The sequence below is a fragment of the Sus scrofa genome, chromosome 6, assembly GCF_054392235.1.
Source record: "Sus scrofa isolate SSC_HxYL_T2T_F1_AM1 chromosome 6, Sscrofa_HxYL_maternal_Yorkshire_Landrace_v2.0, whole genome shotgun sequence".
In the NCBI taxonomy this organism is placed as follows: domain Eukaryota; kingdom Metazoa; phylum Chordata; class Mammalia; order Artiodactyla; family Suidae; genus Sus; species Sus scrofa.
In genome coordinates this window covers 82,327,994-82,341,719 of record NC_139388.1, presented here as the reverse complement: position 1 = coordinate 82,341,719, position 13,726 = coordinate 82,327,994, and the positions used below count along the sequence as shown (strand labels likewise).

Genomic DNA, 13,726 nt, shown 5'->3' with positions numbered 1-13,726 from the left:
CCAAAATTGGTGACCATCAGTAATTTCATACGGTTCAATTCAGTAAGCTTCACTGTGGGCCATTTGGATCATGGAAGGAAAAAAATCGCTTGTAACAGGTTTTTTGTTTTCTTTTTAATAAGACCTTTTGTTTTTCATAGTTTTTTTTAATAAGTCCTTTCATTTTCAGTTTTGATTACAGTTATAGGCTACATATAATTTTTTTATCTTCCTTCTTAAAAGTTGTTATGACCAAACAATGAAACACCACTACACACCTATTAGAATGACCAGTGACCAAAATGCAGAACACACTGCCTCCCCCAAATGCTGGCGGGGATGTGGAGCAGCAGGAACTCGCATTCATTGCTAATGGGAATGCAAAACAGTAGAGTCACTTTAGAAGACACCATGCTATTAACTGAACGTATAATCCAGCAGTCTTGCTCCTTGGTATTTACCCAGAGGAGTCAAAAACTTATGCCCACACAAAAACCTGCATTGTTTATAAAGCAACTCTGCATGTCCAAAAACTCTGCGCTGCCAAAACTTGGAAGCAACCCAGATGTCCTTCAGTAGGTTGAAAGGTTAAACTCTAGTACATCTGAACAGTGGAATATTACTCAGCACTAAAAGGGAATCCGCTGTCGAGCCATGAAAAGACATGGAGGCACCTTAAGTGCATATTACTAGGTGAAAGAAGGCAATCTGTAAAGGCTGCATATTGTATGATTCCAACTATGTGACATTTTGGAAAAGACAGAACTACAGAGAAAGTAAACATCAGTGGTCGCCAGAGGTTAGAGGAGGAGAGAGGACCAGGCAGAGCACAGAGGATGTTTAGGGCCGTGAAACTCATCTGTATGATGCTCATATCTGTATGGTGGATAATGTCACTGTACATTTGTTCATATCCATAGACCATAACCAAGAATGAACCCTAACGTAAACCATAGACTTGGGGTGGTAAAAGTATGTCAGTGTAGGTTCATCAGTTACAGCCAAGGTGCCACGCAGGGTGGTAGGGGATGTTAACTCATTGTTGGGGATGTTAACTCACTGTGCCACTCCCTGGTGGCACAGTGGGTTAAGGATCTGGCCTTGTCACTGCACTGCTGTGGCACAGGTTTGGGTTCAATCCCTGACCTGGGAAATTTGCACACCGAGGGCGCAGCCAGAAGAACATGGGGGAGGCTGTGTATGAGTGAGGGTAGAAGTCATACAGGAAGTATGCCTTTGCTAAATTTTGCTGCGAATGTAAGACATCTGTAAAAAGTCTGTTAAAAAATTAATATTATTTCAGCATTTTTCCACATTACTACTGCAAAGCCCTTATAGCCACGATTCTTTAATGGCTGTTCAGTACTCCTTAGAGAAGGGAAGATGGACGCAGCAGTAACTTCCCTGTTACTCTAGCACCAGGTTGCTTCCAGGTTTTGTTTTGTTTTGTTTTGTTTTTAGGGCCACACCTGCAGCATATGGAAGTTCCCAGGCTAGAGGTCAAATCAGAGCCACAGCTGTGGGTCACAGCCACAGCAGCTCGGGATCTAATCCTCGCCTTCGACCTACACCACGGCTCACGGTAATACCAGATCCTTAACCCACTGATCAAGGCCAGGGATCGAACCCTCGTCCTCATGGATACTAGTTGGGTTTGTTAACCACTGAGCTACAACAGGAACTCCAGTTGCTTCCATTTTTTTTGCATTACAGCGTTACGGTGGCTGTGGGCCTTAATGCAGTTTTCTTTGTATTTGGATTCTTTTGTAGGATGGACTCCCATGAGTAGTATTACTGGGTCAAAGTATGAACACTTTCACATCTCTTGACAAATACTGCCAAATTGTTTTCCAAAAGTGTCATGCCAAGTCATAAGGCCACAGCTGTCAATTTATTGCTTCCTTGTCAACCTTGGGTGTTTTTTTCCTTTGATTTTAATTTAGCAAGCAATAAAGGGTAGCTTATTTTTCATTTGTGGGTTAGCAAGTTTGAATATTCTTGTCCACATATGTGTTTGCTAGTTGCATTCACTGTCGTTTCTCCCCACCTTTGCACTGCATATGTATGTACGCTCATCCCTAGTTAGGGAATTACGTGTCCGTAGTATCACAAGAACAGAGCTCCCCAAGTGTACACGGATTACACAGTGCCCTCTGAGCCATTGTTTGGGGAATTAGAGGTGCCTAATTAGTGCGGATCAAGGCTGGAAGCCAGCACTGTGGGCCTTGCCTGTAGTCCCTAGGGCTCAGTGGTGATTTCTGAGCCATCTTCCACCTTCGGCTGTTTGGTGAACTCAGCTGAAATTTGATCACATTACAGTATGGCTAAGGGGCCTAATTAGCCGGAAACCTCAGGAAATTCGAAAATTAAAGAGTCCATTAATCCCAAGGCCCCTCCCTTTGTGAACGGCTCTAATTCCCCTTTGGTTTGCTTGATTTTCCTGCTGTGCTTTAGTTCCAACAAGACTTGGGTAGAATGACAGCTTTTTTTCCCTGGAACTTCCTGCCTTTCTGGGGTTAAATGTAACCCTTTAAACTCCCCCCCCCCCCCCCCGCCCCCGACCCTGTTGAGCTCATCTCTGAGTAAGAGTCTAGAATGCTGGGCATTATTCCATGTCCTGGATGAAAATCCTCGAGTGCCTTAAGATACCTGTAATGACCCTTAATCGTGCCTCTTACCATCTTGTAGCCTAGAGGGACCCAGCTGACCTGTGCAGTAGTGCTTCTTACTGAAGTTGAGACTAAGCATCTCTGCTTCTTCTTCCTTTAAAACGTCAGCGGTCTAGTGTTGGGCTTTGGATTCCAGTGGTCTGAGCAGGAGTCACAGAGGGGTCACAGACCACCTCGCCCCCCTCCCCAGGTAGCCCCCAGGGCGGCCCGCGTCAAGTGTAGTCTGTCTGAGGATGTCATTTGGTTGGATGGGCTGATGCTGAAACACTAGCTGGGCCTGGGAGCTGGAGCGAGTCTGTCTGTACAGAACAGTTGTGTCTGGTGGGGGCAGCTCTGCACCCCTTCTGAGGGTACCTAGTTCACTGATACTGTGTGAACTTGAGTCTTGTGTAGTTGGAAAGATGTCCCTGGATGCCAGCCTCTGTGAAGCCGGAGATCTAGTGTGTGTGTGTGTCGCCTCCTACAGAATACCCGATCCTGCCTTGGCTTTGCAACAGACCCTCTTCTGAGAGGTTTTATTAGCATTCAAAATTATTTTTCTATTTATTGCATCTGTTTCTCAAAGCTCTCATGGCTCTCTTTCCACTTACTATATTGGTTGCTCTTAAAATTATGAGCCTTGCCATATAAGAACCCTATAAAATGCAGGATATAAGTTTTAATTTTTCTTGCATGAATAACTGGCTCTGATATCATGACCTTTTCATTGCTTAGAGAGTAGATGGTAGTCTGTGTTGCTAGCTGTGACTGTGTCTGTGGGAAGAGTTTAAGATGAGCTGCACATTCGGGCCTTGGGGCTCTTCTTGTCTCTGTAGCTCCTTTCAAATTGGCCTCTTTTTTTTTTTTTTTTCTTTTAGGGCTGCACCTGAGGCATATGGAAATTCCCAGGTTTAGGGGTCCAATCTGCTGGCTTGTGCCACAGCCGCAGCAACGCCAGATCCTAGCTGCATCTGTAACTTAGACCGCAGCTCGCGGCAATGTCAGATTCTTAACCCACTGGGTGAGGCCAGGGATTGAACCTGCATCCTCGTGGATACTAGTTGGGTTCGTTATTGCTGAGCCACAACGGGAACTCCTGGCCTCTTTTTTATTTTTAATTTTTTGTTTTCTAATTTTGTGTTTACCTTAAAATTGCCAGTTTGTACCTTTTGACCGCCTTCATTTAATCCCTGCCTCCCCCACCCCCTGCCTCTGGTAGCTGCAAATGTGATCTCTTTTTCTGTGTGTGAGTTAATTTTTGAAGCACAGTTGACCTACAACAGCGTGTTGGTTCCTGGTGCACAGCGTGGTGATTCCATGTTCCTGTGCGTTTCAGAACGGCCACCGTGGTCGGCCTCGTTGTCAGTCTGTCACCATCTCAGCTAAGAGAGGACATAGCTGCTGACTGTGCTGCCTGCCCTCTACATTTCAGATCTCTGATGCATTTATCTTCTAACTGATGGCGTGTACCTCTTCATCTCCCTCACCTACTTCTCTCCTCCCCCCATCCTAGATTGGCCTCTTCTAGAGAAGAACATTTATTTATTGAGTTAAAAAATAGAAATGGGAAGAGACTGGCAGCTGAGTCTCGGATGCTTGGAGCCCTGGCTGGCAGTGCTGGCGTTGGGCGACCTCCTTGCCACGATTAGCCCACGCTCGGCACACCTTTGGCTGTTGGTATTTCTTAGATGGCCACCTTTGGTTCCTCTTCTCCTGGGCGCCCTCACCTGCGCCCAGGCCGTGCAGCTAGAGTTGCCTCTGTCTGCTGTGAGCACTGCTCCTTCCGTTGGTAATTGGCCCGGAGGCTCAGAGCCACCCAGGCCTTCTGCTTCCTTGCTGCTTGGTCTGCACTTTGGCTTCCTCTTTGCAGGGTGGTTCCTTGAATTGAATTCACAGTTTGAACTCACACGCTCAGCCCCTCCCCCTCCCCTTTACGCAGAGTTTTATCTCTTCTTGAGGGTTCCTGCTGATGCCAGACGTTTCTTTGCCCCAAGAGCTTTAAGCTGCAGGGGGCCCCTTGCAGACAGTGCTTAGAAGAGCTGGACTTCATGCAAAAGCGGTTCTGCCTTTGCCTTACAACCTCAAAGCTCCACTTGAATGAGCAGTCCTAAGTCATTTGGAGAAAATTATGATGTTTCTGAGATGCATTATCATAGCCTTTGGCATTTACGGTAAAGGGTGCAAGTCTGCAGTCAGACAGCCTGGATTTCCCACCTGCTTGCGGTGTGGCCTGGGCCAAGTAAGCCTCCCTGGTTGGTTGGGATGGGCCTTTGAGCCTCACAGGGTTGTTGGGATTGAATAAAGACGAGGTGTAAATGTGTAAGGTGTAGGGAACAGTCGATAGTAATTTTTTTTTTTTTTTTTTTATTTTCCCACTGTACAGCAAGGGGGTCAGGTCATCCTTAGAGGTATACATTGCAGTTACAGTTTCCCCCCGCCCCTTTCTTCTGTTGCGACATGAGTATCTAGACATAGTTCTCAATGCTATTCAGCAGGATCTCCTTATAAATCTATTCTAGGTTGTGTCTGATAAGCCCAAGCTCCCGATCCCTCCCACTCCCTCCCCCTCCCATCAGGCAACCACAAGTCTCTTCTCCAAGTCGATAGTAATTTTGTATAACTTCCCCAAATCAAAGCAGCAGGGAGTTCCTTTGGTGGCCTAATGGGTTAAGGATTCAGCGTTGTCACTGCTGTGGCTTGGGTCACTGCTGTGGCTTAGGTTCTATCCCTGGCCTGGGAACTTCCACATGCTGTGGGCATACCAAAACATACCTGCCCCCAGGAAAACAAACAAAAGACAAAATAAAAGCAGCAGGAAAGCCCTTCCAAATGTCATTCGCTTGGGAAAACAAATGTCCTTTTTGTTTGAAAAAGAGTCTCTAAAAGTCAGAGTGTAGCTATTATAGAGTGACCTGGACTTGCTCTTTAGAGGGTCGGTCTTAGTGGCTGGTACTTTGTTTCTCATGGTCCTGGAGGGGCGGCCTACCCCTTGTGGGTGCGGGTGCGAGGGTGCTGCCCTCCTGGCCTTGCCTGTCCTTTGCTTGACTTTCTGAGCCAGCGCATCCCTGATCCTCAGTTGTTTGTAGGCTTTTGGCTAGGACTTGCTGTGAGAGGGCCTGGCCCTTGGAGCAGGTGCCATGGAGGCATGGAGCCTGCCCTCCAGGGGCCCCTGTGTCTGCAGGAGATGAGCTGTGACCGGGAAAGTGGCAGGAGGCAGCACCTGGGGTGGGGTCAGCAGCGCGGATGCTGGGGCTGCTGCCTGGCTGTGTCCCTCGTGTCCCTTGCTCCTCACCCTCTCATCCGTCAGAGGGGAGTCAGGCTTTTTGGGGGATGAGCTTGCACACCTCTCGGGCTTCTCTCACTGCCTGGATTGTTTCTAAACGTCCTGAGAGGTGGCGTTCACCGGCACGTGAAGCAGACCGAGGCCCTGCTTTCTTGGGATGGGACTTCATAAATGGCAGCCTGATGGTAAGGAGGGCGATGTGCTGCCAGAGCCTGAGAGGGCCGGAGAGCTGGGTGGGCAGGGAAGGGCCCTGCCCCTGGGATGGTGAGATGGGCCCCCCGAGAGGGCGCCAGGTACTGGGGCACCCAAGGAAGGAGCAGCTGGGGCCGAGGAGCAGGGCTGCCAGTTGTCAGAGTGAGCAGAGCACTGCGTCAGCAGGGCCTGGTGCAACAGGTTTTATTCTGATGATCACGGGAGCCACAGAGTTGAAAGCAGAGGCACTCGTGATCTTCTTCATGTTAAACTAGGCTATTCTGCCAGCAGGTAAAGGAGAGTGAGAGGCCAGGGTGGAAGCAGGGAAGAGGTGCCAGGCTGCCTGGTGAGAGGGTGGGTGGTGCAGAGGAGGGGGGCAGCACTGGGCTTTGCTCAGCGTCATGGGCCATGTAGGTGGACACTGACTCCAATTTGAAGGCCCCTGGGGTTTGTCTGCTGTTGAGCGACGGACACCCGCAGGGACCGTCCCCACCAGGCCTCCTGGTTCGGTCACACAGGCTCCACAGGCAGTGTTCTCCCCACACCTCCTGCCACGCTCACGCCGTGGCAGGGGCCTGCCAGGACCAGGAGCCCCTTGCGGCTTTCCCTCTGCTTGGTGCTCAGGCCGAGAGCCGAGTCATCGGTCTTGCCTCAAACGTATGTATTCACTGACTGTGAGTTAAGCACTGTGGCCAGCCCCAGCAATACAGAGGGGACCAGGAAGGCCCTTGCTCTCCTGGAGCCCTTAGCCTAGCGGGGGAAGCCGGCAGCAGCCCTTTAGTCACTGGGCCCAGAGGGGGGCACGCTGCCACGGGGGGCTGCAATGGGGAGCTGGGCTCAGGGACAGTCAGGGAGGACTAGGCTTCAGTTGAGGGAAAAGCAGCCTAGGCAGAAGGAACAGCGTGTGCACAGCCCTGTGGCAGGAAGGAGCTGGTGAGGACCTGGAAGAAGCCAGTGCGGGCGAGGCGCAGAGTGGAGAGGCGGGAGGTTCGTCTTTCTCCCACAGGAGCCTCGGAGGGGTGTGAGCAGCAAGACGGGATTCAGCTTCAGTCTTGAAAAGCTCTCTCTGAACCGGGTATGGAGGAGGGAGGGGACTGGGCAGGTGTGGGTCAATCAGGCGGCGACAGACCAGGTGAGACCTGATGGTGACTTGAAGGGGGGGTATGGAGAGAAAGAATAGAAAAATAATTATGATAAAAGTGAGTTAAAATGCTTCCCAGCGTTCTTGCTGGCACAGTGAAATGCTCGGTGAGTGTCAGCTGGTAGGCACAATCCTTACAGGTTTGGAAGGGAAAAGCCTGCGGTTCGCCGTATATAAATCGAGGCTGAGGCATTTGGGCGTCGCCCAGAGAAGTGGAGGCAGCAGTCATTAGATGCCTGGGGTGTGCGTGTTTGCTGATATTTCCAGACTGTCCCATGCAGAAGTATGCTCTGCTTTAGTCCCAGCCTTGTCACTGAGCGGCTGCGTGACACGCCGCTTCCTCTTCTGTAGGGTGGGGCTGGTATCACCCACCTGCCAGCTTGGGTGAGGGTCCAGGAACTTGGGTGGGAGCCCTCTGCTGGTCTTGGTGCTGCACACATGTGGGCTGGGATGTTCGTTGAGCTGTTATTACATGGTCCTCCTTATCCCTCCACCACATATTAGTTGGGAGTAGGGGCAAAAAAAGCTTTCCTAGTTACCATGTGTAGGATTGTTTATTTCTGCCCTTAGAGGCTTTTTGTATGCCTTCTGGGTCTGTAAGTTCTTTTTCTCTCATCTGTAGTCTTCCTTTCCCAGTGCCTCTCCTGTTTCTGTCCTCTGCTCCCACCACTCTCCTTCCTTGTGCCAGCACCCGTGGTGGGATCTCCTCGGAAACTCGTGCTGACTCTGGGCATTTCCAAGCACTTCACCTGCTGAGGTTGATGAGCTTTTGGGTGAAAATGTCACTAAGGCCTTCAAGTAAAATAGGAACAGTTGGTAATAATGAGAGAACAATAATAGTCTCTCCACAGAGCTCATGTGCTGCGTATCAGTTTGCCTTGCAGTGTGACACGTATTGGGCAATGATAACTTTTGCAAACTTTGTAACTCAGCAGTCTTTCCTTGGCACCAGATGAAAACCTTACTAGCGTGCAGGAATGAGTCATGTAATAGCAAAGATAATTCTTACAAATAATAAACATCCCTTTCTGTTTTTCTAAAGACAGACATTGGGTGGTGGTGGCCGTGGGGTTTTTCATAACCTCTTGTGCACTCCTGACTGGCCTTTTCCAAACCAAACATGGTGAGTGTCTGCATTTTAGGTTCTTTCTGTCCTTTGCCCCCTTAGCCGTCAGATGGACAAGATTTTCCAACACAAGCCTAAATAGCAGCTGATACCGCAAAAGCGTGAGGGAATAGTTAAGGGTTCTTGCTTGCTTCCAAAGGGTCTTGTGCCCGCTTCCTTTTTTCTGGATTCAGTGCTCTCATCTGTGAAATGAGCCGAACTCGATCATCTTCAGGGGCTGTCCTTCCTCCTGCTTCAAGCTGGAGGATGCAGTCAAGTGGCCTTTGCTCTTGGATTGTAGCAACACTCCAGGAGTATATAGTCAGTACAGGTGACTTTCTGTGTATCAGACACACCCTAAGGGTCAATATAATGAACTTCAAAAACAATTTTTTACGTGAAAAATTCTTTTGCCACCTGTGATTAACCCAGGTAGGAGATCTGTTCGAGAGGTTGGGGGTAGACTGGAATGGTCATATATTTGGTTTCTTAAAGCAGCACCCCCTCTCCCCCCCAGTGAGAAAGGAAGCAGCCTCAAGGCACGGTGGTGTTTGGGCGCAGCTTACTGTCCAGCTCTTTGTGGACACTTCTTGGGAAGCACTCGGTGGCCAGTTTTGCAAATGGGCACTTGTTCGCCACTGCTCTAGACTATCAGCCACTGTGATGTTACCCATCTGAGCTTCTGAGGTTGAGCTTTTGGTCCCGATTGGGAGACCTGGGACTCGTGACCGCTGGCTAAGTGCATATGGAACGCCTGCCATACCACTCTGACCTAGAGGTACGTAGACCAAAACCGCAGCCACAGCCTTGTCCTGAATTTGGTGTTGAAAAATAGACCGCCCCTGTGTATGGCTTCAGGAGGCGAGGGCTGAAGCTTGCTCCCAAGACTGTCAGTGTCATTCTGTCCATGAACTTGGACTGGGTTGAGCACTGCGGGGGGGTGATTGAACCAGGGGCATCAGGTTTCGAGTGTGACCAGAGGTGCTAAGAGCTGCATTGTAGTCATTTCAGTGTGAGGTGCACTCTCTCCTCCTGGGAAGCTGAGGAGTCTGACATCATTTAAAGAAAGGGAACAGGCTGGAAAGAGGGACGTGGTGATGAGGAGCTCCAAGATGCTGGGCCCTTCACCTGGAACTTGCTCGGGAAGGGAAGCAGGCCTGGTGGAAGGTGTGTGGGCCCTGGAGGTGGGCAAACAGGATCTGAGTCTTGGGTCAGCCTCTTCCAGGTGCTGTGGCTCCAAGCAAGCTCCTGAACCTCATTTTCTTCCTTTCACCCTCAGGGAGTTAGGGAGAGTTGACTCAGTCTGTGTCACGTGCCCGGCAGGGTGGCCATCAAGAAGTGATAGCTAGGAGTTCCTGTCATGGCTCAGCAGAAACGAATCTGACCAGTAACCATGAGGACGCAGGTTCGAACCCTGGCCTCGCTCAGTGGATTAAGGATCTGGCATTGCCGTGAGCTGTGGTGTAGGTCACAGACGCAGCGCAGATCCTGAGTGGCTGTGGCTCTGGTGTAGGCCGGTGGCTACAGCTCCAATTTGACCCCTAGCCTGGGAACCACCATATGCCATGGGCACAGCCCTAAAAAGACAACAACAACAACAACAAAGAAGTGGTAGCTAGCTTTCCTTATTATGTTATGATTTTGGGCCCCCCTGGAGAAGACGTAATGATTTTGTGCCAGGTTCTGTGCCAGGAGTTCCATCCATGCCCTCGTTTAATCCTACCCAGTCTCTGAGGTTGGGTAGTGGAATTCCCATTTCAGAGGTTAAGAAACTCATGGTGGTGGGTGGCTGAGTAACTGTGTGAAAGTTTCATCAGACCGGCTGGGACTGAGGACTGGCAATCCCTTGGGCTGGCACTCTGGATACCTTTTTTTTTTTTTTTTTTTTTTTTTTTTTTAGGGACATAAAAGTGATAAGAGTCACAGGTTTCTTCTGTCTGATTTCATGAATTGTAAAAAATTAGAAAAATAGCAATTTATAAAATAAAGTTACCTTAATCCTACTCCTTAGATCAGAACTTTTGTTATTTTGGAGTATTTCTCTCTGGTCTTTTATTCTGATTTGCTTTTTGGAAGATGTACAAATAGATACTTATAATGTTTTGTAGTATGGGTGGCAGTATTGCATGACAGTTAAGAGCATGGCTTCTGGAGCCAGGCTGCCTGGTTCCTGTTTCAGCCCTGCCACGAGAGCTTTGTGATCTCTGACAAGTCCCTTAACCTCTCTGTGCTTCCGTCCTCTCAGCTATGAAGTAGGAGTAATAGCAGAAGCTGTCCTAGAGGCATGTTGTGAGGATTGTAAATAAAGCACCTAGAACAGGTCAGGCCCACAGGAAGCACTTGTCAGGGCAACTTAAAATCACCAGTTTTGGACATCAGCACCTTCTCCTCTTAAGCCCGATTCTAGCCGTTTCATGCATGTCACCTTGCGTGGACATGCCATCATTCGCATTGAAGACCTGCTTATTCTTTTATCCTCTTGGGCATGTTGGCACAGCAGCCTGGAGACGAGGTCCGATTTCCACTGTCCTTACTGTGAGATGCGGTGCGGCCCTTCGGAATCCTCTGCCAGTGGCTGAAGCTCCAGGCAGACTTCGCGTCACCTCTTGTCACACCAGTGCATTCTTTTCCTTGGCTGTCAGAATTTCGGGCACCAAGCGCCCACTTTGTTGCTTTACCCCTGGTTCCGGCCTTGGGAAGTGCAGCCTTTCAGACCTGCTCCAGGTACAAGGGTGCTTCTTGCCTGTCAGCTTTGCCTCCACTCGGGTTTTGTGGTGAGGAGCTGCCTGGGTGTCGTCTGCAAAGGAAAGCCACCTGGCCAGACTGAAGCCAGATGGCAGAAGTCAGGAGACCCACCGGTCCTGGGGCACATCTGGGGTCGTGTCACCGTCTGCTGCCCCGGCCTCCCCAGCTGTAGATGATGGCTTTAAGTGTCATCCCCTCCAGGGCCCAGATAATTGCCAGCTGGGCCATGACCGGCCCAGAAGATATGACCCAGAACCTAGAGAGGTGACACATACATCAGATCTGATGGAATAAGAGGAGCAACGGGTGGCTAAGTGGCTGCGAGGGCGGAAACTTTCACTGTCCTGGTGAAGGGAGGTGGCAGGGCAGGTAAAGAGCAGAGTCACTGGAATCCACATGGCGCCTGGCTAGGTAGGTGAGGGTTTTGGAAGTGAGCAAGGCCAAACTGGCAGACACTGAAAACAGTCGTCCCCTGCCCCCGAAATGTGCTGGCTCCTGACAGCTTGTTGCAGACTAGGGAGTGTTTGGTTGGTCAGGTCCCGGGGCAACTTCTAATGTGAATCATTTGCTGTTGAATTAAGAAACAAGAGCGTTTATCATAGGTAAGAGATGGCGAGACACTTTGCATCTTTCTTTGATCCAAATTGTCACACTTGCCACCAGCTTTGGATCTGTGGTTGAGAGGAAAAGTTTGGGGGTTTTCCTCTGGGTTCTGCGAAATGAGCAGGTTGCTGAAGTAGGAAATAATGGCTTCATCTCAGTCTCTAAACGCTCTTCTGAGTTGGGGCATCATGAGTAGAAAAATATTTATCACAAGCCCCCAGAGGGTGGAAGGGAGGAGGAGAGGAGGGAGCCCTTTCAAGTTGGTTCACCTCGAGGAGTCGGAGTTGTGCAGCTTTGTGAAGGCGGACTCCCTCCCAGGTGGGAGGCGCCAGGGAAGGCAGGTCTGGGTACTTGCTCTGCCTTGGAGCCGTTCCCTTCAGGGCACATCCCCGCTGGCCGCCGTGGCCCCTCTTAGCTCGGATTACTTGGAGGTTGTTTGCTTGCCATCAGACTGCTCCCTGTTCCTCAGCTCTGTCTCTGCCCTTTCTTCCTTCATCCAAGAGAGCTTATTAGAATGCAAGTGGGAATGTCATAATTAGAGAGCAAACTTGAAATCTGATCCAGCTCCACCGTGGAATAAACTTTATACTTGAACTGCACTTTTTTTGCAGATAGCTTAGGTGGCACCAGCTCATCTGTGTGGTGCAGCATTTGGAGGAGCAGAAGGCCGGAAGGCTCCTGGGCCTGTGTTGAACTGGGCCGGCTAGCGGAGTCCTCCGCCAGTTCTCAGGGGAGCCAGCTCTGGCTGACTGACCCTGAACCCGGGGTGGCGTCCCTGGGGCATGCCTAGCTGAAGTGGATTGCTGTGTCCACAAAACACTCTGAGAAGGCACGAAGAACTTGTGGTTCCAGCTTCCTTCTAGGTGGTGCTGGGTTCCTTCAAGGATTCGGTCTCGTCCTGCCCCAAAATTGCCTGGGCCAGGTTTTAAATTCGTTAGTATTTTTCCTTCTCACAATAAAACAGCCACAAGCACCACAGCATCCCGATTTCCCGAAGGTCGGTAGAGGTTTCATCTGCTCCCAGTGGAGATTGTTGTCACTGCGGGCTGGGCTAGGTCGTACATACCCCTCTGGGATGCTCACTCTCATCTCGTCTGTGGCCATGGTCAGTTTTTGATCAGTGGGGTTGTAATTTGAGGAAGCACATTCAGAATAAGAATTTTATGTCGCGAAAATAAAGAAAAGCCTAGTTTCTACACAGTACAAACCCTAGAGGGTAGAGTTAACAAAATCCAGTTGGCCCATGGATCATAGTTTTTTAGAGATTGAGAAATACTTTTATAAAAAATTTGGAAAGTTCAGAAAAATAGATAAAAGGAGAAAAAGAATCACTTAATCTCCCTACCCAGAGAAAAACACTGCCAACATTTGCATATATTGTTTCTTTCCAGGATTTGGATATTTTCTTAGTTGAGATGAAATTTTTATATCCAGCTTTGCTAATTTAGTATAAAATAGATTATTTCCCATGTTTCTAAGGATGCTCGACACAAACATTGTAGTTATTACAGGCTATTCGATCACTTCCCTGCTGTTGGGAAGGTTATTTCTATTTTTTGGCAACAAAATAGTGGGCATATTTTTGCGTGAATTTGAGTCATTTCTTAGGTTAGATTCCGGGAAGGGTATGAACGCTTTAAAAGCTTTGGGTATCTAATTGCCAGTTCCTTTCTGAGAGAATGGTACTCCCCTGCACCCTTTCAGGCATGCCAGTTGCTCTTCTCTTCTGTAGTCCTTGCGCCTTTTATGTGATGTATAATCTTCCACTCATCTCTTCCAGGCGGCTTATTGTCATATTATTCATTTTCATGTTGACTCATTTCTTTTCACCTTTGAGGACTTCCAGGGGGTGACATCTTGTCAGGGGCAGCTTTTTTCTGTTGAATGTGAGCAGGGTTCTCAGTTTTCCTGCCCAACGGCATCCCGAACTTCGTAGACATTTGGGCATTTGGGCCAGTGCTCGGCCTCCTCTGCCACTTGTCTTAGAGGGGAGCCCGGTAGCTCAGCCCGTGCCTTATGAATGGCATTTC

At 49.4% G+C, this 13,726-nt stretch overlaps 1 protein-coding gene and 1 long non-coding RNA gene across 4 annotated transcripts in view; both read left to right on the top strand.

Annotated features, from left to right (window-relative positions):
- The window catches only part of CAPZB (capping actin protein of muscle Z-line subunit beta), a 133,411-nt gene that overhangs the window by 23,094 nt on the left and 96,591 nt on the right, over nt 1-13,726 (top strand).
- LOC146402589 (uncharacterized) lies at nt 992-5,480 on the top strand. Its single transcript, XR_014807173.1, has 2 exons — nt 992-4,970; nt 5,235-5,480. It is a non-coding gene; the product is annotated as an uncharacterized LOC146402589 (long non-coding RNA).